Genomic DNA, 26,015 nt, shown 5'->3' with positions numbered 1-26,015 from the left:
CTCTAGAGGCAGAGGCCGAGGTAATGGAAGACAAAGAAATGCTGCAATAGAAAGTTCTAGAAGAGCAAATGGAGCAAGTAGCTCACAAAATACTTCAAGAGGAGGTAAGAAAAATTACAACTCAAATAGGAGTAATGTAGAATGCTACTACTATCATAAATATGGGCATTATGCAAGTGAATACTGGTAGAAGCAAAATGATCAGTCAAGACAAGAAAATGTGGTTGATGGGAACACGAGAAGTGGAAATAATGCCACTATCTTCATCATGTGTAATGTTGATGAAGAAGGAAGCCCTGAGGTTTAGTATCTCAATAGTAGATGTAGCAATTGACATTAGTGGTAATGAAACCTTATTTTCATTCATTAACAAGAGTTTCAAATTTAAGATTAAAATGGGTAACAATGGAACCCTACCAATAGTGGGCAAAGGATCTATTATGGTCCACACCAAGTAGGGTTAGAAGAAGGAAATACAAAATGTGTATTTTTCCCCTAGTATGAAGCACAATTTGATGAGCATTGGTCAGATCATTCAAAATGGATGCAAAGTGTTGATGGAGAATGACATGTGTGTTATTCATGAAAATGATGGGAGCAAAAAATTACTTGCACTAGTTCAAATGAAAAAGAACAAAATGTTTCCCTTGAGGATAGAGACATGTTTCTCATCTCAAGTTGGTGCTCCATCTCCCACACAATCAGCTCTAAGGAGTGTGATTGAAGACCCCTCATGGCTATGACACCTGAGGTATGGCCATCTAAGCTATGCTAGTTTAAATTTGTTGTCAAATAAAAGAATAGTAGAAGGTTTTCCACGTATTGAAAATTCATGTGACAAGTGTGACGCTTGTATTTTTGGTAAGCAACATAGGCTTCCCTTTAACTCTAAAAATTCTAGAAGAGCTACATATCCGTTAGAGTTTGTGCATACTGACCCAGTCGGTCCTATGCAAGTTACTTCCATTTGGGAGAGTACTTATTTCATGAAATTTATTGATGATTTTAGTCGTAGGACATGGGTTTATTTTTTGAAATCTAAATTTGAAGCATTTGATAAGTTTCTTGAGTTCAAAGCCCAAGCTAAAAGAGAATGTGGACACTATATCAAGGTCCTAAGATCTAATAAAGGAGTGGAGTATACCTCCAATTCTTTTATAAATTTTTGCAGGAAACATGGCATAAAGAAAGAGCTCACAACCCGCTATACACCACAATAGAATGGAGTGGCTGAAAGAAAGAACAGGACCATTATTGAAATGGCAAGGAGCATGATGAAAGAGAAAGGTCTCCTAACTAAATTTTGGGGAGAGGCTATGAAAACATTAGTTTACCTAATTAATAGGTGTCCTACAAAGGCAGCCTGTGATAGAATTCCAATGGAAGCATGGTCACGAAGAAGATGGACAGTTGAACACCTAAGGGTGTTTGGATGTGTTGCATATGCACATGTGCCTAAAGAGAAAAGGTAGAAAATGGATGACAAAGGTGTGAAGTGCATATTCATAGGGTACAGCTCAAAATCAAAGGCATACAGATTGTATTACTCATTGAACAACAAGATGATTCTCTCAAGAGATGTGAAATTTCTTAAAAATTGTTCATGGTATGGACAAACTGATGGGTCACCCAACATCTCAAGTAAAGTGCCAATTATGAGTGAAGAAGATGCTAATGAACAACAAGAAGAAGGAGAAAATAAAAGAAAAGGCAAGCAACCTTAGTCATTGCTAAGCTCCTCTAGGCATGATCGAGTGTTAGTACCAAGTAATAGTGAGGTCTGGGTTGGTTGGCAAAGTAGCAGCAGTGAAGATTTTGATCCCACACTCTCCTCCATGTTACCAAGAAAGACCAAGAGTCTTAGGGAGATATACCAAGATGAAAGGTATGAAGATTATGATGAGAGTGTTAATTTCACATTATTCTCTCATAGTGATCCAATATATTTTAAAGAAGCTATTAAGGAGAAGAAATGGTGTAAGGCGGTGGATGAAGAGATAGATGCTAGAGAAAGTAATGAGACATGGGAGTTAACTGATTTGTTTCCCAAGAAGCAAGTGATTGGAGTGAAATGGGTCTACAAGACCAAATGCAATGCTGAAGGAAAGATTGATAGCCATAAGGCAAGGCTGGTAGTCAACAGCTACAAACAACAATATGGTAGAGATTATGATAAGACATATGCTCCGATTGCAAGAATAGAAACCGTGTGTGCTGTCATAGCAATTACAGCTCTGCACAAATGGAAGGTATACCAAATGGATGTGAAGTTTGCCTTCCTAAATGGTGTATTGAAGGAAGACGTATATGTGGAGTAGCCACCTGGTTATGAAGTAGCACGTGAAGAAAAAAAAGTATATAGATTGAAGAGAGCTCTTTATGGGCTCAAGCAAGCTCCAAGGGCATGGTATAGTAGGATTGGCTCATATTTGATGAGCAATGGCTTTAGCAAAAGAAATGGTGAGCCTACTCTCTACATCAAGGCTTCAAATAGAAATGTGTTGATTGTTGTCTTATATGTTGATGATTTAATTTTTACTAGTAATGACAAGACTCTAATTGGTGAGTTCAAAGATGTCATGAAAAATGAATTTGAGATGATAGACCTTGGTCTCTTGAAGTACTTTCTAGACATAGAAGTAAAATAGATGCATGATGGCATTTTCATCTCTCAAGAAAAATATGCAAAGCAAATTTTGGAAAGGTTCAAAATAAAGAATAGTAAGCCAGCTCCCACACCAATAGCAATAGATTTGAAGTTGAGCAAGGAAGACTCTAGCAAGAGAATAGATCCAACACTATACAAGAGTATGGTTGGAAGTTTAATGTATTTAATTGCAACTTAGCCAGACTAAATATATGCAGTAAGTTTTTTTTCCAGATTTATGGAAAAACCAAAAGATTCCCATTGGCAAGTGGGAAAGAGGATCTTAAGATATGTGAATGGTACCAAAGATTTTGGAATTTTGTATCTTGCAACAAATAATTTCAAGTTGGTGGGTTATACTGATAGTGATTGGGCTGGAAGTTTAGATGATAGGAAGAGCACTTCTGAATACATGTTCCATATGGGATCGGGTGAAATTTCATGGGCATCCAAGAAGCAACCTATTGTTTCTCAATCTATAGTAGATGCTGAATACATAGTAGCAAATGCGGCAACATGTCAAACTATTTGGTTAAGGAGGATCTTGACAAATTTGAATGAAAGGCAAGGGGATGGAACCGCAATTTATTGTGACAACATCTCCTTGCATTGTCCAAAAATTTAGTCTTCCATGGGAGAAGCCAGCATATAGAGATTAGATATCACTTCATCAGAGAGTTCATGGAGAATGGGGATATCAAGATGGAATTTTGCAAGTCTGAGCAGCAACTAGCAGACATTTTCACAAAGCCATTAGGCATTGGAAATTTTGTACACCTAAGAGAGTGTCTTGGTGTAGTTGATGTGGATCAGTAGTGATCCTTGTTTGTTTGGCTTAGGACAAAGGGGGAATGTTGGAATATTAAATGCAAAAGGCTATTTGCCCCTAGAGCCAAACGCCCACCTACCATCCCTGACAACTTGCACAACAGTCATAAACAATGAATGTAGTAGGTGAGTTTTCAAATTATGAAAGAGGGGGAAATTTTTGTGGTAGAAGACAAAAGGAATGTCTCACATTCATTTGTGTAGTAGAATTTGAAGTTAAACAGAGCAGAGAAGAGAGAAGTTGCAGAGAGAAAAGAAGTGATCAGCAGATCCAGTTGTCAGAGTGCAGAGACATAAGGAAGTTCATTTCGTGCCTGCAAATGCATGTATCTCTTCTCTGAACATTATGTAAGTTTATTGTTTGTTGAGTTTTTCATGTTGAAGCAGTGATTGCTCTAGGTGTTATTGTATGTAGCCATTAAAGCTGCAAGATCAAAGTTTTAAGTTGTTTAATAGTTTGACATTTTAGGGTTATTTTAGAATTTTTTGGTTGTAGCCGAATGTTCCCAAATTTTGTAATAGCTTTAGTCAAAGTTGAATAGAAAGCAAGGAGGCATACTAGAATCCATTGTTCTTCTACTCATTGCATTTGAGAAGTTTGTTTGGATGCGTCAAGCTTTGGTTCTTTGGTTTTTAATGTTGGAAAAGTTTGCATTATAGGTCTGTCACTCGGTATTGTCTTTGGTAAAAGTCATTCTCTGCAATGGTACTGAGTTCAATCGGTGCCTTCTTCTACCGAGCTCCACAAGAACTCAGTGCCTTCTTCTACCGAGCTCCACCCTCTTGTGGCTACCAAGTTCACTCAACATCCACACTACCGAGCTCACTTGGCATCTATTGGTGCCGAGCTCACTCAACACACTCCTGCCACTCGGTTTATTAAGGTGACAAGTAAATTAGCACTCAATAATAGTTTTTGCTGAGTGAAAATATTAAAGTTGTGGATTTATTTTTAATATTTCTCACACCCAATGAGTTCCATCCTTACTTTTGCCCTATCTAGTGGAATGACACTATCACCATTTCTATATCATGAATTTTCCTGTTTCTTCAGATATTGAGTCAAAGATTTTTGAGGATTCAGTGTCTCCTACTAATTTTTTTGTTGGGAAATTTTTATTTAGTTATTACCTGTATTGTCTCCACCACTGAAAAATCAAGTTGATTATGGTTCGTTCCTTCAGTGCTTCCCAATTGAAATCTCCATAGTGAGTCTATTTGGCATGTGTTTTCTGTCTTCCTCCGGTGTGTTTCATATGCAAATTGTCCGATTGGGTCTATCTTGGATTCCAAGTTCAACTATGATAATCAATGATTTTATACTAAATTTTGTTACCATTTTCGTCCTATTCAAATTTTATTATTCCTTGTCTTTTCCTTTTTGTACTGTAGTATTATTCCGCCTTTTTGTTTTCGGTGTAATAATTAACCTCTACGTCCGTTGGCTGCTTCTTTGCTAACCACGCTTCTTTGTAATAGAGTTTAGGGTGTGACAAAAATCTACTTCTTAATAAAAAAGCATACAAGTCCTTGATATATTCTTCTTAATTTTCTTTCTTCAATTAGCACGCTAAAGGTATAAACTCCAGTGGTACTCGTCCTCCTAAATTATGTGCCTTACTTAAATGGCCTTATTAAAAGGAATTTTTACATTTATTGCATGTCTTCCAGCCTTAATTGAAAACTTTACCCTACTTTTTCCTCTGTTACATGATTTATACTACAACGAGTAATGGAACATGTCTAACAGATTAGAAAGCTCAATATATAAAGCTCACACTAGGGTATTGTATCGAAAGTATCCTCCTCCTGCTGCGCTCTGATAAGAATTGTCTAATTTCAAACATGGCAGATGACAGACAGAAAATGTTTTCACTCGTACTGCATGTCATTAAACTGAGTGGCATATCTGCAGGGCTTGTTTACTTTAATTTTGTCATCGTAAAGGATAACTGGAGTGCACTTAGGAGCAAACCATGGACATGGTGGATACCAGGCAAAGCTTTGATTCTCAGTGCTCTAAGCATCCAGGTTCTGAGTTACCTGGACTATAGTAATATAAGTTTTTCAGACAATCCCAATGCTGACGATGTAGCCAAGTTGCTTGGGAACCAATTGGTAATTGATAGCGGAAGGCTTGTGATCTGCGTCTTCATTGGCTATCTGCTACCAGGAATGGCCACTCGTGGCTCAGCTCAGGCATCTAGCGATATTGTGGCGCTGGTTGTCAGTTTGTTCACAGCTATTATCTCGGAGCTTTTCTTTGTACACAAAGCAGCACACATATTTAACAAGGTGGGTTACAATTATGTTTATGTTTTCTTTAATGATTGGGAAAATAATCGCAAAAAGATGAAACTATGGTTCATTGTATCTAGCTCTGTTTTCTTAGTGGCAATTGTATTGCTCATTTTGTTCCTAGTGTCTGCAATCATAGCTGGAAAAACTGTCCGCTGTATGCTCAAACAAAGGATTAGTTCAGAAATTTCTTGCAATAAACCACATCAGCCTGAGGAATGTTGGAAGAAATTTGATGACGAGGTACTCAAACAGTGGCTTTTGTGTCGTGCTGCTCAGCCTCAATATGTCATTGCCAGATCTGTATTGAGCTCATCGACTGGACTGGTAGTGACTATTTCGATTATGTTGTTCATGGCTAAAACACTAAAGCTGAGGTCCAGTATTCTGGATATAGATGATGGGCTCGATTGGTTGAGATATTTAATATTTGGGTTACAGTGCCTCTTTGTCCTGCTTGGTGGGTGGGTCATCTTCAGAAGATGGTTCATGGCGGTCATTTACTTTCCAGTATTCTTCAGGAATGGGTTTAAGTGCTCTCTTTCTTGGCGGCCACGGTGTTCTGTAGAGGATTACTGGACAAGGAGCATCTTAGAGCCGATAAATATGTACGACCTCCAACAGTGGCGAAGAGACCAAAAACCCAGAGCTGAGGGTTTTGGCGGCATCTTTATGAAATTGTTTACAAAATTCAAGGTACATAAGTTACTCTATTGTGTTTGGGCATTGCAAAAGTCGCTGGTCTGGTTCAGCAAATGCTGTTGGCTTTTCTCAGAGATGTTCTTCGGCTCCACGTTGATGAGGAAGGCTATAATAGGAAATGCCAGGTATTTGTTCAAGGATAATTTTCCATACAAGGACATATTGGAGCACGTTTGTATGCCCGGAGAAAATCCGGCAAGTCTGTGGCTGACAAACAAAGATTCAATCGATCAGGCCAAAGATCGCATTGAGAATGGGAAGAAGAGCGAGTGCCAGATGTTGATCGACCTAATCAGGGAACGCCCTAATAGATCTTATGAGGAAAAATTTTCATATGGGCTTGAAAGTTTGGAACTTGTGAAGAAGTATTTTCCCACACTAAATGACAGTTGGTGGAAGATGACAGCAGTGTCATTGCTCAAAATCATTTGCAAAGTAGAAGCAGAAGACAGCAAGATCAGAGTGGAAGCTAAAGAATCCTACAAGCAAGCATGGGACTTGATGAGCTTTGTTGAAAGTTCAAGTACAGAACAGCCCAACAGTATTGATATGACTCAAGTTTTCGACATTGAAGCGGACCTCGTAAGTATGGTTGCAGACGGGGAATTTAAAAAACTGTCGAATCCACATAAGAGCATGCGAGTTTCGTCACAAGAGGATGCATGGAATGTAATTCAGGAAGAAATGAAAGAAGCTGGGGACCTGCTCAAAGGTCAGGGGCTGTTGACCGAAGGAAGCGAAGAAACTCATCAAGCCACGGAGAAACCAGATGTGCGAATTGTTCAAGATTCAAAGGACTGGAATAAAGTTGTACCCAGTTACAGCATGTATAGAGTGTGCAAAAAACTCAAAAGCTATCGTATCGATCCCGAGGCAGCGGTCCCAGACTTGCGCATATGCTTGGGTGATGTAATAGCCGACTGCGTAGAACAATTGCCTAGCATACTTGTAAGGAGCTTTGGAGAATGGGTGTTAGAATGCCAGGAGGACAACATGTGGGAAGCATTGCACATAGTCGGTAAGAGTACGAGAGTCTTTGAGGAATGTGGATTGAAGGCCAACTGGAAGGGCACGGAGAAAAAGCTGTCCTAATCAACCGAGGGACAAAACAACTAATTACTACTTTTGTGTTTGAGAGATGTTTTTGTGTTTGAGAGATGTTGCTGGTTTTGCTTTCTGCGTGTGTTACAACTCTTTTTGGGGTATTACGTAGATAAGCACATCTTTGTCATAATTATATGCCATAGAATCCTTAATTATGTCAAACTTTATTGTATCTGCTTCAGATTTATTCCATGCATGTAGTTCAGAGGTGTCAACCAGATATATACTCATAGCGCTATGTAATGATGTTTTATAGTATATAATTATTTGTAACCTGGGATGTCTTGTTGGGATAAAAATAGATCATCTGTTCTCAGAAATATGTAATATTCAGAGTGAGGAAATCGGTATCCTACATCATAACTCTCAAAAGTCTTCCGGAAAGTCATACTTAACATTCTTCGTGTAAATTTTAAGATATGATTTCATACATTCTAATTGAAGGAGCTTCTCTGTGCTTTTCCTTGGGTGCCTTTAGAAAACTACTGGAAATATTATCAGGTGGTTTGAAGTTTTTATTCTTTCTTCAAGGACTCATTTGTAGGAGGTGGATCAAAGACTCATCAAACTGTACTACAGCACTTCATACTCATTAACATAACTAAAATCTATTACAAATCTTTAGAATGCTACAATATTCTATCCACTCATGATCCACAATGATCAGATAAATATCTGATACCTAAATCCTTACATAATGCCTCTATTTATAGAAGACTAGTAACAATCTAGATTGTAAACTATTATTCAAATTACATGTGAATAATATGGCAGATGGTGCTGGAAACTTCCATATTAAATATGGTAGTTGGAAATTTGCATGGTTGGTAGTGGCCAGTAGAAAACATCTTTTATTGTTTTTAATATAGTCTGACTGTTGATAGTTTGATGGTAGAAATTATGATCTACCAACACTTCCCTCTAATTTCTACCACAAATTACATCAAACTTCACAATATTCATTTTATTACTTAAATATTCAAATTGTTGTCTTGAACATTATGCCTTCATGATTATAAATGCAAATCTTCAGACTTAATAACTGCAACTATATTCTTCATATGATGCCTGCAAACCCTTTGGTCTTCTTACTATAATAATCAGCAATTTTTTTTTGGGCATTCTAGGTTGTGGCCTTCTACAATCTACTATCCAATAAAGCCTTAGTGATATACAACAATGATTGCTCTAGCAACTTTAAAATGCAAGCATGGGTCTTCAACTGTGATGTCGATATTCCTTGATCAAATCAACCAATGTCTCTGAAAGATCTATCTACTATAGTAGAAAATAATGGTCTTCTTTCAACAATACAATTTTGAACAGCTTTCATTTGTCACAAATGGTGACAAGATCCATTGACAACCTTGCTTCATCTATCACAAATGGTGATGGGGTCTCTGCTTAATCTTCAAAAAATCTGATCATACCAGACCACCCAAGATGTTAATCTGCTCTGATACCACTTGTAGGAGGTGGATGGAATGGATAAAAGACAAACAGAAATGCAACAATAAATATTCAAATCAATAAGTAAAAGACAAAGACTCATCAAACTGTGCTACAACACTTCATACTCATTAACATAACTAAAAGCTATTACAAATCTTTAGAATGTTACAACATTCTATCCACTCATGATCCACAATGATCAGATAAATATCTGATACCTAAATCCTTACATAATGCTTCTGTTTATAGAGGATGAAGAAAAATCTAAATTGTAAACTGTTATTCAAATTACATATGAATAATATGGCAGATGGTGCTGGAAACTTCTACATTAAATATGATAGTTGGGAATCTGCATGGTTGGTAGTGGCCAGTAGAAAACAACTTTTATTGTTTTTAATATAGTCCGACTGCCAATAATTTGATGGTAGAAATTATGATCTACCAACATCATTATAGTTTCAAAGCAGCCCTAAAAAGACAATGCTCTGTTGTGCGACAGACTTCTACCAAAATTACAGAAGGGTCTCCCTTTTAAAAGAAATCACTGATCATAAATAAGCCTATGTACAAGGCTTATAGAACTCCTACTAACAGTTTCGTTTCAATCAACGTGTGCTATCTCTGAAAAATTCGGTGGAACTGGACACTGAACAAACTGCAGATTTGAACATGGAAATTCCCCTAAGAACATACACCAAAAGTATACATTATTTGAGCACAACTGAGTAAGATGGTTATAAATTTCCTCGTTTCAATAAGCAATAAATCCAATACTGACCAATGTGTAGTACAAGTAAAAAACAAATGATAAGGGTAAAAATACCAGAGTGAATCCAAATCGTCATAGCCATAAGCCCAAGAAAATTACGTGATAAGGAAGCAAGGTGTTCAAAGCAAGTAACAAATACCAGGGGCATCATTTTGTAAAGGGTTCGAATACAAAACAACCTCACTAAATTAATGAAAACACAAGATTCAGTTAAACGAGAAAAGAATAATAAGGGCTGGCCTCAATAAAGATCATCAACATTTACAAAATAGATACGCTCCCCACAAAACCATCACACCATAACTCTGACACAACACATGAAGTTTTCACAATATATTTTAATGGAAAATTGTGATAATGAATAATTTAAATAAATATTGTATAGTTAAATAAAAATTCTATTTAGTAATATGCTTAAATTAAATCTATTTAATAAAAGCTATCTATATGTTTATATAATATATTCATCATTAATGAAACTCATTAATTCCAATAATGCTTACTCATATTGATTCTTTTTTTATAAAAAATTTATCATAAAATAATTTAACAATGAAATTGATATTGCAATGACAACTAAATTGGAAAACATAGTTTTCTATATATCATTAAGTATGAATTGCTATACAATTTTTCTCTTTATTAATTACATTGGTGTCTAAGATCTGGTTGTTTTATATTATTACTTAACATATTAAAATTTCATAATAGATTTATTATCCTTAAGAGTTAAAATAGCTATGGTAGTCATGCAGTTGATTTGAAGTAAAAACCATATTTGCTACACTCGAAAAGAATGTGAATAGAAAGAAGAGTCAATAACATCTAACCAAAAATCCCTTTGTCTATCCATTGTTGGATGTTGATTTGGCAAGTATAAAACCAAGTCTCCAAATACATCTACATTGTCATGATTGTCATTTTTCTAGTGAAGTTTTTTCTAACTGAGACATCTTTGTTAAGAATCATCATGAAACTACAAGTAGATAGCAAGAAGAAAGAAGAAGCTATAGAAGATTACAAACAAGCTTGGGAATTGATGAGTTTTTGGAATGTTCAAATACAGAGTAGGCCAATAGTATTGATTGGATTCAAGTTTTCGACACTAAATTGATCCTTGTAAGTATAGTTGCCGACAATGAATTTAAAATATTGGAGAAAACATAGAATTCTTCTCATGATGATGTTGCAATGAAAACAATCGAGGACAAGTTGTATCAAGTTGGGAGGAAGCCAAAAGCTCAGAAGCTGTGGACCATGTTGGAATTTACTTGGTTTATCCCTAGAGCCCACTATTCACCTATCTGTCAAAAGTTGAGTTCCCCAAGTCTCCTGTGACACTACAACTCCAATGGAGACATTAAATGTGATAGGTAAGTTTGAATTTAAAAATGAGAGGGAAGTTTTTGTGTTGATGACAAGAGACAGAAGGGGAAATGTTTTATTCATTCTAATAGATCCTATACATTCTAAGTGATTCAGAATAGTTTAGTAGAGTGGTAGCAGCAAAAGGTTGTATCACAGCACAACAACATGGGTAAATGATATTCTAAGTTTTGTGAAAGTGAATGTGTGTCCTATATGAGTAGTGATTGTTCTAGGCTTATTGTATGTAGCCACACATTGTTGTAAGTTTGTTTTAGTATTTAGATCATTTCTATGTTCTGGGCTTGTAGTTTTACTCTCCAAATTTGTAATAGTTTGATTTAGTTAATAGAAAGCAAGCAAGCAAGTAGACTTGTCCATCTCTAGTGTATTGTGTTTGTCTTACATCCATTTATCTATTCCATTGTGCATTTAGTAGTTTGGCAAAACTAAGAAGAAAATTTCTTATTTGTGTGTTTCTTGGAGCACTGCTCTTGCTTCATGCATGGGTTAACATGTTTCCTTGCCAACTGTTAAGACCTTGTTCAGTCTTTGTGATGCAAGAGCATCCTAGGTGTAAGAGAAATCTTGCATCACCCAAAAATATTTTCTTTTCAGTCTTTTCTATTTTAATAAGGATTAATAGACAAGGTGGTTTTTATTTATGGGAACTTGCTATTTTTTTCTTTTTAGTCTTTTCTACTTTAATAAGGACTAGTAGACGAGGTGGTTACTATTTATGGGAACTTCCTATTTTTAGTAAGTTTTTCATATGAGCTTGGAATGTTCTTATTTTCTACATGAAGGTTCATTTTAGAGTTATAAGCCTACTATAAAACTCTCGTTGCTTTAGCTTAAGTATCAGAGAAGTTATTGTGGATTTTTAGTGGAAATATTTGTAGGAAAATCTCCAAGCTCACTGTTGGAGGCCATAGAGTGCCTAGATGAGGTCTGGAAACTCAATAGAAGGGTGCTTATGCAATTTTGAGCCTATAGATCACAAGCTAACATTTCCAAAAAGTGGTTATAATGGCCAATTAGAGAAACAGTTCATAAGTTATGGCCTTTCAACATTGGGCTACCTAAAATATCTAAAATAATTGTCAAAGATGTATTTGGCTGACTCTATATGTATTGTTAGGGTTTGTTGGCCCTAGGTATTAAGTTTCAATGTTAGAACCTTCCTGTGTGGCATAAAATTGCCTATTTAAGAAAGGCCCAGACATAATTGTGTAGGACAACTCTAGGTGATAGTTCACAGCTTGTCTTGCAAATTATTGTAATGAAGGTGTCCATGTGGGTTAGCATATTGTACTTGTGAATTCCATAATTCCGTATTTGTGGTGCAAATAAGAAGTCCATATTTTGTTCTCACATTTGTTGTTTCTTTATTTTCTATTATGGTTTATGATATTAAGGGAAGCACCCTTCATTAAGTGGTATTAGAGCTAGAGTTCTTGAGTGTGTAGAGAAATTGCTGACTATGAGGTAGTTCACACTAGGACCATGGTTTTGGCTGAATGCGTAGATAGATTGCCAATTGTGAGGTAGTTTACACTAGGGTTTTAGCAGAAGTACAAAAATGCCTCCACAAAGAGAGTGTGGTGGAAGAGTCAAAGGTATTACACCTAAGGATTTTAGAACCCTCGAGAGGCAAATGCAAGTGATGCAAGAATAGATTCACAAAGGAATGAATCTTGTCATAGGAGATGATGAAAGTGAGGATGAAAGAGAAGAAGAAGGAAACATAGACACATATGCAGTAGAGGAAGTTCTTAACCCAAAGGAGGTGAAGCTTTTTAGGGCCATTTTCAATATTAGAAAAAGACCTAAGTTTGATGTTCCCATATTTTTGGAAAATGTTAACTCATAGGAATTGATTAACTGGATCAATGAATTGGAAGAGTGCTTTGAATATGAAGATACTGAAGATCCAGATAGGTTCAAGTTTGCAAAGGCCAAACTAAAGGATCAAGCAAAGATCTGTTGACAAAATGTCCAATTGGATTGAAATAAAAGAGGAAAGGACAAAATTACTAGATGGGATTAGATGGTGGCCAAAATGAAGTGACAATTCATTCCTATGGATTATGAGCTTGATCTATTGAAGAAAATGCAAAGGTCAAAGCAAGCTCAGAAAAATCTATTCAAGAGTATACTAAAGAGTTCTACTGAGTTCTCATTAGAACGTCCCATATAGAAGCTGATAAGGAGAAAGTTTCATGTTATCTTAATGGGTTAAGGCCAAGCATCAAGAATAAGATGAGTCTTGTTCAAGTGACCAATATTGAGGAGGCATATCAGTTTTCCCTAAGGGTTGAGGAGAAACTAAGAAAAAATTTTGATAACAAGAACAGTGGAAAAGGCCACAGTAGAAGATATGGTAGACAATTTTATGGAGGCTATAATGATGATTAGAAAAACAAGGATGAGGCTGAAAATAGCAGTTAGAACTAGAGGGGGGACAATTTCAATCATTTTCATGATCAAAAAATAGAGATTAGAGAGGAAGAGGCAAAGGACAAGGATCTAGATGAGGAGGCTTCTATGAGAAATCTTTTCACTACAAAGATGAAGGGCATGGAGCATTTGAATGTTCCAAGTGCCAAGGATGGATGAATCAAAGAGTAGAAGGCTGGGCCAAAGTTGCACATGTTGATGAAGATGTCAGATCGTCACATTCTAAAGATGTTGAAAGAGGAGAGATCTAGTTAATAGAAGAGTCCTACTGAGTGGTGAGAATGAACCTAATCAAAGAAGGAGCTTATTTCACACAAGGTGCAAATGTGAATATAAGTGTTGTGATGCGGTCACTGATGGTAGAGACTTACTAACAATCTAGTGTCAGACATGATGGTCACAAAGTTGAGGCTAAAAAGTTAGAAACACCCGCATCCATATTGTATTGCTTGGGTGCAATATGACCACAAAATCATGGTCAATGAGTAGTGCTCAGTGAAGTTCAAGATTGGAAGCTACCAAGATGAGGTATTATGTGATATCATACCTATGAACATATGTCATGTGTTTCTAGGTAGGCTATGGTAGTTTGACAAGCATGTTGTACATGATGGGCGAGCGAATACCTACACTCTAACCAAGGATGGAGTGAAACATAAGTTAAAGCTATTGAAGAAGAAGAAAGAAAAGATATGTAGTGCTACCAGAATATATATTGTTGATGGAAAACAGTTTCTCAAAGGTATGAAACATGAGCATATGTGTTTTGCTATAATTCCAAAAGATAGTAAAGAAGAAGTAGAGGAGGTGCCTACACAAGTTGTAGATATGTTGAGAGAGTTTTCTAATATTGAATCAGGTAATGTACTTGATGGATTGCCCCCAATGAGGAAGATCAATCACCAGATGGATTTGGTTCCAAGAGCTAGTTTATTGAACAAGGCAACACAAAGAATGACACTAGAAGAAAGTGCAGAGGGCAATAGACAAGTTCATGAGTTGTTGCAGAAGGGGTTGATTCAAGAGAGTTTGACTCCATGTGTAGTACCAGCTATATTAGCACCAAAGAAGAATGGAGAATATATTATCTTCATATATTCTCATGCTATCAACAAGATCACAATTAAGTACAAATTTTCATTTCCAAGGATGGATGACATTATGGACTATTTGAGTGGAGCTGAGTATTTCACAAAGATAGATTTGAAAAGTGGGTGCCATCATATTCGTATTAGAGAAGGAGATGAATGGAAGATTTCTTTCAAGACAAGGTAAGGACTATATGAGTGGTTAGTCACACCTTTTCAGCTAACTAATGCACCAAGCACTTTCATGAGGCTCATGCATGAGGTATTGAAGGAGTTTCTAGGTAGATTTGTCGATGATATTTTGATCTTTAGTAAGACATTGGAGGAGCATTTGATCCATATTCGCAAGGTGTTTGATAAGTTGAGGGAAGAAAAGTTTCCAATAAACCTAAACAAGTGCAGTTTTGTAAAGGAGTTGGTGTACCTAGGATTTGTAGTCTCAGCTAAAGGTCTAAAAATGGACCCAGAGAAAGTGAAGGCTATCCTTGAATGACCTACTCCAAGGAGTGCGATAGATGTAAGATCTTTTTAGGTACTGGCTAGTTTCTACAAAAAGTTCATAAGAGGTTTTACCAGTATTTGTGGACCTTTGACTAAAACAATGAGAGAGGATAGGAAAGAATTCAAGTGGATTGTAGGAGCAAATAAGAATTTTAATCTGTTCAAACAAAAAGTTATTGAGCAGCCTATTTTAGCACTTCCTAATTTTAGCAAGGTGTTTCAAGTGGCTTGTGATGCTAGTGGTACTACAATAGGAGTTGTTATGAGACAAGAAGGTAGACTTGTTGCTTACTTTAGTAAGAAATTGAATGATGCCAAAAGAAAATATTTTTTTTATGAGTAGGAATTTTATGCTATAGTTCAAGCATTAAAGAAGTGGAGACACTATCTTCTTCCTAAGGAGTTTGTTTTATATACTGACCATCAAGCTTTGCAATATTTAAATAGTCAAGGAAAATTGAAGCAAAGGCATTTGAAGTGGGTTGATTTTTTGTAGAGTTATACATTTTTTTTGAAACATAGGAGTGGGAAGTCTAACAAAGTTGTAGATGCTCTTAGTAGAAGACTACTTTTGTTGATAGAAATGTAGATAGAGGTGGTTGGGTTCAAGGAACTCAGCACTTTGTATCTAGATTATCCTAATTTTGGTGAAGCATAGAAGGCTTGTACAGAACTTGTTACACTTGACAAGACAAAGTGGTTAGATTTCATGATCAGGGATAGTATGGTGTTCAAAGGAAGCCAATTGTGCATTCCTATAAGTTCAATGAGAGAGAATCTCATCAAGGGGAAGCATAGTGGAGGATTGGCTAGACATTTTGGTAGAGATAAAACCATTGCTTTGGTTGTTAAGAATTATTAATGCCCATAGCTGCAGCAAGATGTGAAAAGGTTTATACAAAGTTGTAGAGTATGTCAGATGGTGAAAGAGTGAAGTAGAATATAGGGTTGTATTAGCCATTACCTATACCAAAGAAACTGTGGGAGGATGTCAGCATAAATTTTGTTCTTAGATTACTGAGGACACAACTAGAGCATGATTCTATTTTTCTGGTGGTTGATAGGTTTCTAAAGATGACACCTTTTATTCCTTGCAAGAAGACTAGTGACATTGTTCATGTGGCAGAGTTATTTTTTAGAGAAGTGGTGAGACTACATGGTCTTCCAAAGAGTATAGTTTCAGATCAAGATATCAAATTTGTTCGATTAATATAAGGTCAACCTTAAGTACTTATAACAAAGAAAATATGCATAAAAACTAATTATTTTCTTTTTTTTTCCCTAGCTATACATGTCACATATAAGTGTTGGGTGATGCGACGCACTCCCCTGCCCACAGGTGGTTAATTATGTGGTGTTCCATGTTCACTAATAGTCATGTCTTTTGGTGCAACGAAAAATGGGACCTACAATTGGTATCAGAGCTTGGTTTGGCCTGGTCATGGATTCAAATCTTCCCGGTGCCTTCCCGACCTGCGTAAGCACTTGGTATGTGCATCGAGGGGGAGATTGTTGGGTGATGCGATGCGCTCCCTTGCCCACAAGTGGTTAATTATGTGGTGTTCCATGTTCACTAACAGTCATGGTTTTTGGTGCAATGGCAAATGGGCCCTACAATAAGATATTTTCAAATCAAACAAAAAAAGATGATTTGCATCTACTTGTTTGACAAGAACTAGAACTACACCCTATATTTTTTAGAGTTAAAAAAAGGACTTGAATTTTTTTTTTAAATGAATAAATTCTTACTCAAAAATTTTATCAAAATTATAGGTGTAAAATTCATCCAATTCTACACATTTCATCAGTTTACATCATCTTCAAATTCTAAACACAGACACCTTTTTTTTTGTCATTAAAGTTGAATAGTTGTATTCTAATATCCCTTTTCTTTATAAAAGGTGACATAGGTCTGTGCTTTTACCTCATTGATGTGATTTGTAGTGAAATATACAATAAATTCATCACTTCAAGAGTGCAAGTCTTCAATTAAGAAACTACATAAAGAGCACAAACATATTTTTCTAAAGAATTCAAATGTACACAAGACAAGACAACTGCTAAAATAATAAAAATATGAATGAAAATAGCTTTGAATGTATAAACATTAACAATAGAGCTATAGGGAAGAAGTACTAGATTACATAGTAATGGATGTTTGAATTTTCTTTCCTTACATACAATAAACTAGGCTTTATTTATATCTTCATATCTTTCATAACAATTCCTTATTTATTTATCATCATATTTTTTTGTTCTTATATATATTTTTGGAAAATTAAATAGTATCTTATTGTGTTATTTCCATATAAATCTTCATATATCTTAATCCAAATCGTATACTAACTTCTCATTTTTCTCATTTTTCTTTTATATATATTTTTTTATATATCTCTATGAAAGAGGAATCTTCACAAACGAGACAACCATATTAATGGATATGTCCCTTGTTGATAATTTTTTCCAATATTACATGTATTATTTCCTCTTTGCAACTTGTGATCTTGGCTCTATTCTCATCTTGGCTATGCCCTAGCCATTTCTTTTCATGCTAATTATGGGGAGTTTTGGTGGAGGGTCTACCCTCCCCACCTCTTCCTTGAGCTATGCCCCAAAATTGATTGAGGCTACCAAGGTTTAGTCTAAGCCTATTGTGGCTACTAGTAGCTTGCTAAACAAGGACTCATCTCTTCCCTCTAGAGTCTCCCCCATAACTCCTGCTACTAACAAGACAATTCTTGAAGGTCAGTTGCTAAGCAGGTTTCTTCCATTTATAAAGGGGTCTCATTTGACTCTAAAGTAGTTGGTAAAATGTCTAACTCTCTTATATTAATTCCCAAGGGTAAGGGTTATTTCTCTATTAAGGATACAACCATTAGTATCCTATACGATATAGTAGAGGAAACTATTAATGATATGGGCCTCACTTTGGTAGAGATATTTCTCCTTTACAAACCTTCTATTTGACTAGCTAAGGAAATGGGCTTCCTCAAGTTGGGCTCTAAAAGGAAGTCTCAAAATCAATGCCTTGGTATTTCTAGTATGTATATGTTCTCCTTTTGTTTTCATGAAGACCTTATAGATGTTTCCACTAATTTCCCTTGGTCCTTAAAGATAAATTATAAGAATACCTTGGTGAGATGTTAATGAAAACTGAGACTAGACCTCTTTGTTAACCTTAGAGTGACATCTCCCATGTGGGTCAGTCTCTTTAGTCCTTACTATGGAATTTTGTACCAATGAGGTTTTGAGAGGTATAGAAAAATATTTTTTATACACTTTTATTAGTTGATAAGATTATGTAGTCCAAATCACAACTACTCTTTGTAAGGATCTATGTCGTTACTAAACTCCAAGTCCAGATCTTATGTCCAAATACTTGAATATTAAAATGAATAGGAGTTTTGTGTTAACTTTAAAATTTTTGGAAATTTTCATATTGCTTGTCCGTTAACTTTGCTAATGAGGCAGTCTAATTGCTCACCACTATAAAACTAACCCTTTGCTTAAGGGGGCTACATCTTCTACTTTTACTAATCCTCTGAATTTTCCTCATCTCATGGGACCCATTATAGACTCTTTAGGTCCACAAGTCTCACTGTTTCTCTAAAAGATGTGGGAAATTTTCATTTTAAGGATCATCTTAGGTCCCTCAAATCCTTCTCTAACCCCTCCACCTCATCAAGTTTGGTTGACTATGAGTATATTTTCAAGGAATTTGAATGGACTATGGTTGAAAACAAAACAAGAAGAGGAATCAAATAGATGTTGGAAGAGACAAAATAAATTATCAAGAATGTAAGGAAAATGTTAGGTCCTAAAATACTAGAGAAAAAAAAATTAGTGTCTATCTTCCATAAAGGAGAAGTCCCACAAGAGAACAATAAAGGAAAAGACTCAAGCTACTAGGCTCCTAGGTTTTCTCATTGGGGGGTGGCTTGTGTCTTAATATAAATTTATTTTAAATGAAAATTGTTTCCTAGAATATAAGAATTTTTAATAGTGTGGTTAAGAAACACATGTTCAAGTGTGTCGTACAAGAACATAAAGTAGTAATGGTTCTAGTGCAAAAAAACAAAACATAGAAAGAAGGTTTCTATAAAGTGGCTGAAAATAATTTTCCTATAGAAAAAGGAGAATCAATTGATTCTTTGGGGGGCTTCTGGAGGCTTGGAAGTTATGTAGAATAAGGGAGAAAAAATACCTGTACACTACTACACTTTTCTCCCAAATCCCTTATTTTAACTAACATGATATTACTACTGGTTTGTCATGGAACTTTGTGAACATTTATGCTCCTTACAATGTGTTAGGAATAAGGTGTCTCAACCTTGGATAATTCCTATTCTTATTATTTATTTTGTAAAATGTATTTTCTTGCAAATAATGTTGATGTGTTAGCATCTTGAATTGTGTATAAGGAGATCATGGCTAAAACGGTTATGATAGATTCTTATGACACATAAGAGCTATGTTAGGAAGATTCAATGATAAGTGAAGACATGTGGCAACTGATAAATTTGAGTATTGTACACTCTACCCTAATAGTGGGGTTCGAGGATTCCTATTTTCTCAAAGAATGGTAAAACCCTAATACAGTTACCTTTGGGAGTAGCCCTAAAGTGAAGCACATGTTATAAGCATTTTTTAGGGTTGTGAAGAGAAGCCCGATGAAAAAATGTGTATTGTTGGTACTATGAGTTGCTACTAGAGTCTTCTGTTGTTGTTGTTAAACTGGTATTGCAAGTGTATTGTAACCTTGTGTTGAATATAATACATTGTGTAGGTTCTGGAGGGGTGGGGTTGTTTTACTGAAAGGTTTTTCCCCACCAAAAAATCATTGTGCTGTGTGTTTCTTTCTTTATCTATTTTCTTTATGCTTGGTTGGCTAAAATATTGTTGTTTACATAATATTGAATCTATAAGTGTAAAAGATTTTAATAGGATTTGCACCATACTTCTCTTAAGATATTAGTGTAGGAAGTTGTTTCCGCACCTGATTTTCCTTACAAGTGGTAAGGGAAAAAGGAGAATCAATTGATTCTTTGTGGGTTTCTGGAGGCTTGGCAATTATGTAGAATAAGGGAGAAAAAATAGGTACACTACTACACTCCTCTCCCAAATCCCTTATTTTAACTAACATGATATTACTACTGGTTTGTCATGGAACTTTGTGAACATTTATGCTCCTTAAAATGTAGGTCACATAAAATATTTTTGATCTTATATGACTTATCTTATGAGAAACAACAAAGTAGAAAATGGATAGTGGCATGGGACTTTAACTCCTCCCTCTACGCTTTATAGAAACTCAGAGGTAATGAAGAATACTCTTAAAAGTATGACAGACCTAGTAGAGTTTATTCTCAACTCTAGTCTTATTGATCTAGACTCAGAAGGGCCTCACTTCACTTGGCCTAAGTGACCATAGAGAAATAGACTTATTCAAATGAGAACAAATCAATTTAACTTAGTGTCTAATTGGAATAATATTGATGAATTCAACCTTATAGCTAAAATGAGGATGTGATCATATCACAATGCTATTATTCTAGAGTAGAATGTTTCTAGAAGAGTGTCTTTCCCTTTTAGATTCGAGAATATGTTGATCTCTCACCATCTTCTTAGGGATCATATTAGCTCATGGTGGATTAATCCTATGGTTGCTTCCCTAAAGATTAATCTATGCTCTATATTGAGAGAGGTAAAAGAAAAACTTAATCTAAATATAGAAAGGAACTCATTTGGAAACATTTTTTAAAGGAGAAAAGCTATTTTTGACAAAATGGAGTAGTTGTAGATTCAGTTAGGAAATGATCATGAGGATAAAAAATGTTGGAAAAAGAAAAGAAACTTAAGATAAAAATGGTTGAAACTATCAAAAAATGAAGAGGTGTAGTAGAATAAAAATTCTAGGGTCCAATGGCTTAGAGACAGGGACAAATCATCTATGTCAAAACATAAGCAAAACCTTAAAATTGCATGAGGGTTTTTTGGTTAATGAATTGGAACACATTAACACTACTACAAACAAGGTTTCTTGGGATAGAGGAACTAACAAGTATCTCTTCTAAAAGATTTTGAAATATCTCCTAGATCGTATTCCTATGCTAACCTCGAAGGAGGAAAATTGTGTCCTTTCTTCTAAGGTCTATTTTGAGAAAGTTAAATTTATATCATTTTCCTTTTAATCCTTCAAATCCCTTAGTCTAGATGGATTCCCCTCTCTTTTTTCTCAAGAATACTAGGATGTAGTGGGATAAGACATCTTCAAAAAAGTCTGTCATTTCTTTAGAACTATTACCTTGGATGATAAGGTGAACTTTAATTATATAGCCCTCATATCTAAGAAGCAAAATCCTAAAACTATGTAAAACATTAGACATATAAGCCTATGTAACAAAATCTACATAACTATTTCTAAGATTATGGTCAATAGGCTACAATCGATCCTTGAGAAGCTGGTAGTTGAAAACCAAAAGGGTTCTATGGCAAGGAAAAACACAGTGGATGTTTTAATTACTACTCATAAACTAATAAATTATTTTGATTCTAACAATAAAGCTTCTATGGATCTCAAATTGAATATATCAAAGTCTTATGATAATGTTAAGAAAAATTTCCTTAAAGTGGTGCTAAAAATATTTTTTTTCAAAGCGAAGCTCCTCAAAATGATAATGAGTTGTGTGAAAACTATGAAGTATATTGTATTAGTTAATGGAACCCCTTCTAGTCTCTTTTCCCCTAGATTCCTATACGTCGTTACCTTTTGGTAGAAATCTAGGAAAACTAAGACTTAGGTACTTCTTAAATGGTGTCAAAGTAACTTCTATACTCTCTCCTGCTACACACCAATAATATTTTTAAGAAACTATCCTCTTTGGAGAAAATCTTATTTTGATGGCTACAGGTTGGAAGTCCCTTTTAGATGATTATGCTACTCTTTAGGGTTAACACATAAACCTCCAAAGGAGTAAACTATTTTTTTTAATACTAATAAAGACATGCAAGATTAGATGTCCATCATTTTCAACTTTGAGAATGCCTATGTCGTAGACATTTATTTTGGTCTCTGATTTTCCCCCAAGATTCCTTACCAGTGTTTTTGGAATAGTTTGGTGGAGAGATTCTACAAAATATCTAGCAGGATAGAAAGGGAAACTTGTAAGTTAGTTAAGAGAACTTTAGCTTAGGAAACTCTCACATTTTCCCATTTTTTTGCAAGTTTTCAAAAGTAAAATCTTTTGTTGGCTTCAAAGGTAATCTAATGTATTCTAGGAAAAGTAAAGATAAAGGAGAGAGTTTATTTTTCTACTACAAAATTATTATTTTCAGTAGTTGTAGGTACTTGTATTCTTTTTCCTTCATGTGCTTATACTTTGGACATTCCTATCCCATAAAATAGTAAAGAAAATGCAAAAGTGACTTAAGCATATAGGGCATCCTTAGTAAGTAAGTATTTATCAAATAGAACTACATGCAAGAGTCAATTATAATTAGAAAAATGATTATTTTTTATTTAGAAATATTTAGGATATTTTATTTTAGAATGGAAATAATATAAGATAATCAAATGCAATCTATATACATAAGAATAAATTATTATTTTTTGAACTAATTAAGAGTTTCAGGAGTGATAACTAATGTACAAGATTATAAATATTTCATTGTGTATGCTAAAAGTAGTTATAATTTTATTTTTTTTAGAATGCGTATTTTTAAAATAATTAGTAAAATGGAAAAAAATATCAAATTTAAATTAAAACATAAGAGTTTTTGGAAGGATTTAATTGGAAACAAGATACCAAGAATGGTGTGGGGGGTGAATTGGGATCTTAAACTTTTAGTTGCAAAAAGAAAATTACCAATTCCACATTTGTAAATCTGAAATGAAAGTTAAAACATCACATCCATGAAAAGATTTAATGCATAACATAAATGATTTGGTTACCCAAAAACACTTCAATGTGAAGGTAAAACTAGGGTGGGGATGAAACCCACAAATCTTCACCATTTCAATAATAAAGTTAACCTATTAGAGTTACAATGTTTGATCATGCTAGATGATCTACCCTATAAGGGGTTAGCCCAATTAAAAACTTTAAGACTATTAGTTCTTACCGTAGTAAAGGATTTTACATTTACAATCAAGTAATGACTCTATTAGAAGATTCTAAATAGATCTATTAGGATCACTATATTAAGAGATTTTCCCTCACTAAATTTATTAAAATTAATTTAGTACCTAACCCTCAATTTTCTCTAAAAGCTAATTTCAAATCTTCTTTGTTCAATGTCTCAATTTGATCCCTTAATCTGATATCTTCATTCTATCCTTGTTTTCTCCTTCACTTGCACATTCACAAATTCATTACTCATCCATTCACACACGCATGATCATAGGGTTAGAACCCTCTTTAAATAGATGATCTTCAAAAGTTATGGATTATAATTGACGATTCACAATTCATTCCTTTTGTTGTTTCCCTTTTTATTTTCTAATTGGTTAATCTTCTTTCCTCTGGATTAATACCTTTTGTCAAGATGCTTAAACTCCATCTTAATTGTCTCTACAATCATTAAATGTTATATAGAATTCAACCAAAAGCGGTTTACATAGGTGTCTGTGTGATTACAAACTCATATGACAAAATTGATTTTCTCAGCATCTAGATGTTTTGAGGCTTGGTCATAACTAACATTCATGCTGGCACTCAGTTTCTATACACTTTATCTATCATGTTCACTCAAAAAAAATTCTTACAATTTACTTGGTCTCAAATTTATAAGCTTGGCTTATATATAGGCTCGGTCTCAACTTAGGTTCTCAACAATCCTTGAATTTCTTCGCATGTAATGCAAAAGAAATAAGTTCTTGTGTACTCATCCTTTGCTAGATGACTCAGTCATAGTGATGACCATTAAATCTTTCATATTAAATGGCTAGAAGTATTTGGACACTAATAGGAAACTTAGGCATAGAGATCAACAATCTCCACCTTTGACATTAGTGAAAAGAACACTTTGTCGTGAATTACCATTTCATTCCATTATACTCCCCATGAGACTATAATTTGGATCTGTAAACTAGAGTTTTTGATGCTATTCCATCTGATGTCTCTATTTCTATAACATATCTTTAGTACATTTCCCTTGTTATATAAGTCCTTTTTATGCTTATACCCTTTTTTTCTCTTATACTCTTATTTCTCCCTTATTTTTGTCAGGTATGGAGTGGGGTTTGTTGGGGCTACATTATACTTCTCAAAAAAAATCTCATGACTTCCTAAAATTTCTACAAAAGTATTAATTCTATTTCTCCTTAACTTTCTCCCCTTGAAATTGAATTTCTAGCTCAATAACTACTTCTATTAGGCTTTTAGTATTTGAGAAATGTGTGTCTTTCTTCATGATATTCTATTCTAAAGACACTTCCTTCCAAATAATCTCCAAATGTGGTAGCAACATGAATTGAATTAATATCAATTTGTTTCTCATGTCACTAACTCGACCTGTGAACTTGGCTAACCTCTATTATCCATATGTTAACTTATTGTATGAGGGTGAGCTCAAACTTGCATTCTTACCCAAAGAAACTATACATGCCCTCATGTATAGATTGTTGATTCTCCAATTTTAAGATCTCAACATCACAAAGCTTCATATATGAAGAAAAGATAGTCTTCAAAATTTCTCCTAACTATGTGGCCAAATTAGAAATATCTACTTGACTATGTACAATTTCTCTAGAGACTTTCTTTGCAACTTTCTGCTCAAATTTTCTCTTAGACCATTGCATCAATTTTTAGTTGGTCTTAATAACTTCTAATTAAATTTTATCAATTATATGCACTAACTAATAAAAAATTTGATGTTGATTGTTCAAGTCAGTTATTATAAATGCATCAACAAAAATATCTTTAACAATATTTAGTACATATTTCCTTTTGTGCTCTCTCCTTAGTTGTTATTGTTAGCCCTTGTGGCTTAGCCAACTGTGCAATTGCTTTATTTTCTCCAATGTCAATTTGTTTAATTCATACATGGGTAAGGTGGCTACCTCACTTAGACTTACTTACTCATCTGTCATCTCTTCTAATTGAGTCAAAATTTGAGATCATAGAGTTCTATCACTAGGTACTGATATTTGCAATTTTTTACCCTTCTCAATCAATCTAGATACCTATTGTTGCTCCTCTTGAGTGTGTGTCACCTTTTGTTCAGGTGTTTCAATCAATGGTTCTAATATTTTTGCACTCAAAAACTATATAATAGCACATGTAGCTTCTTGCTCTTTTAATGTCTCATTCTCTTCTATAGACTCTATATCCTTGACTTCTACAGCCTTCACTTCAATTTGAAGTATTTTCATACAAGTAAATTGTGGAAACACAATTATAGCCTTTCCTTGTTTCTCGAAACTTGTATCCTTAGTAACTGATGTAGCCTCAAAACCACCAATCTTTGTACTTTCAATCTTTGAATAATCTATGATTTGTAATAGAACAAGATTTATGTTGGGTAGACATGTATCAAGCTCAAAATTTTGCATGTCTTCTTTGGTTAATACATTATGATCATGTGGTGATGAAACATGAATATCTTCAATGGTGAGTACATAACATCCACTTCCACTTTGCATTAACCTTATTATAAAAATTATCTGGAATGGCTTTTCCCAACTTTATAGGTGTAGTTTTTCCAACTCAAGTTTTTCCTAATCTTCTTTATTTAAGGAATCAAAATTTATGTCTTTGAATCTTGTCAAGCTTGCTAGTTCAATAATTTCTTGACATAC

Source organism: Cupressus sempervirens, chromosome 1, assembly GCF_028749045.1.
Source record: "Cupressus sempervirens isolate cs-2001-9-10 chromosome 1, ASM2874904v1, whole genome shotgun sequence".
Lineage (NCBI taxonomy): Eukaryota > Viridiplantae > Streptophyta > Pinopsida > Cupressales > Cupressaceae > Cupressus > Cupressus sempervirens.
Note: the sequence above shows the minus strand (reverse complement) of the source record.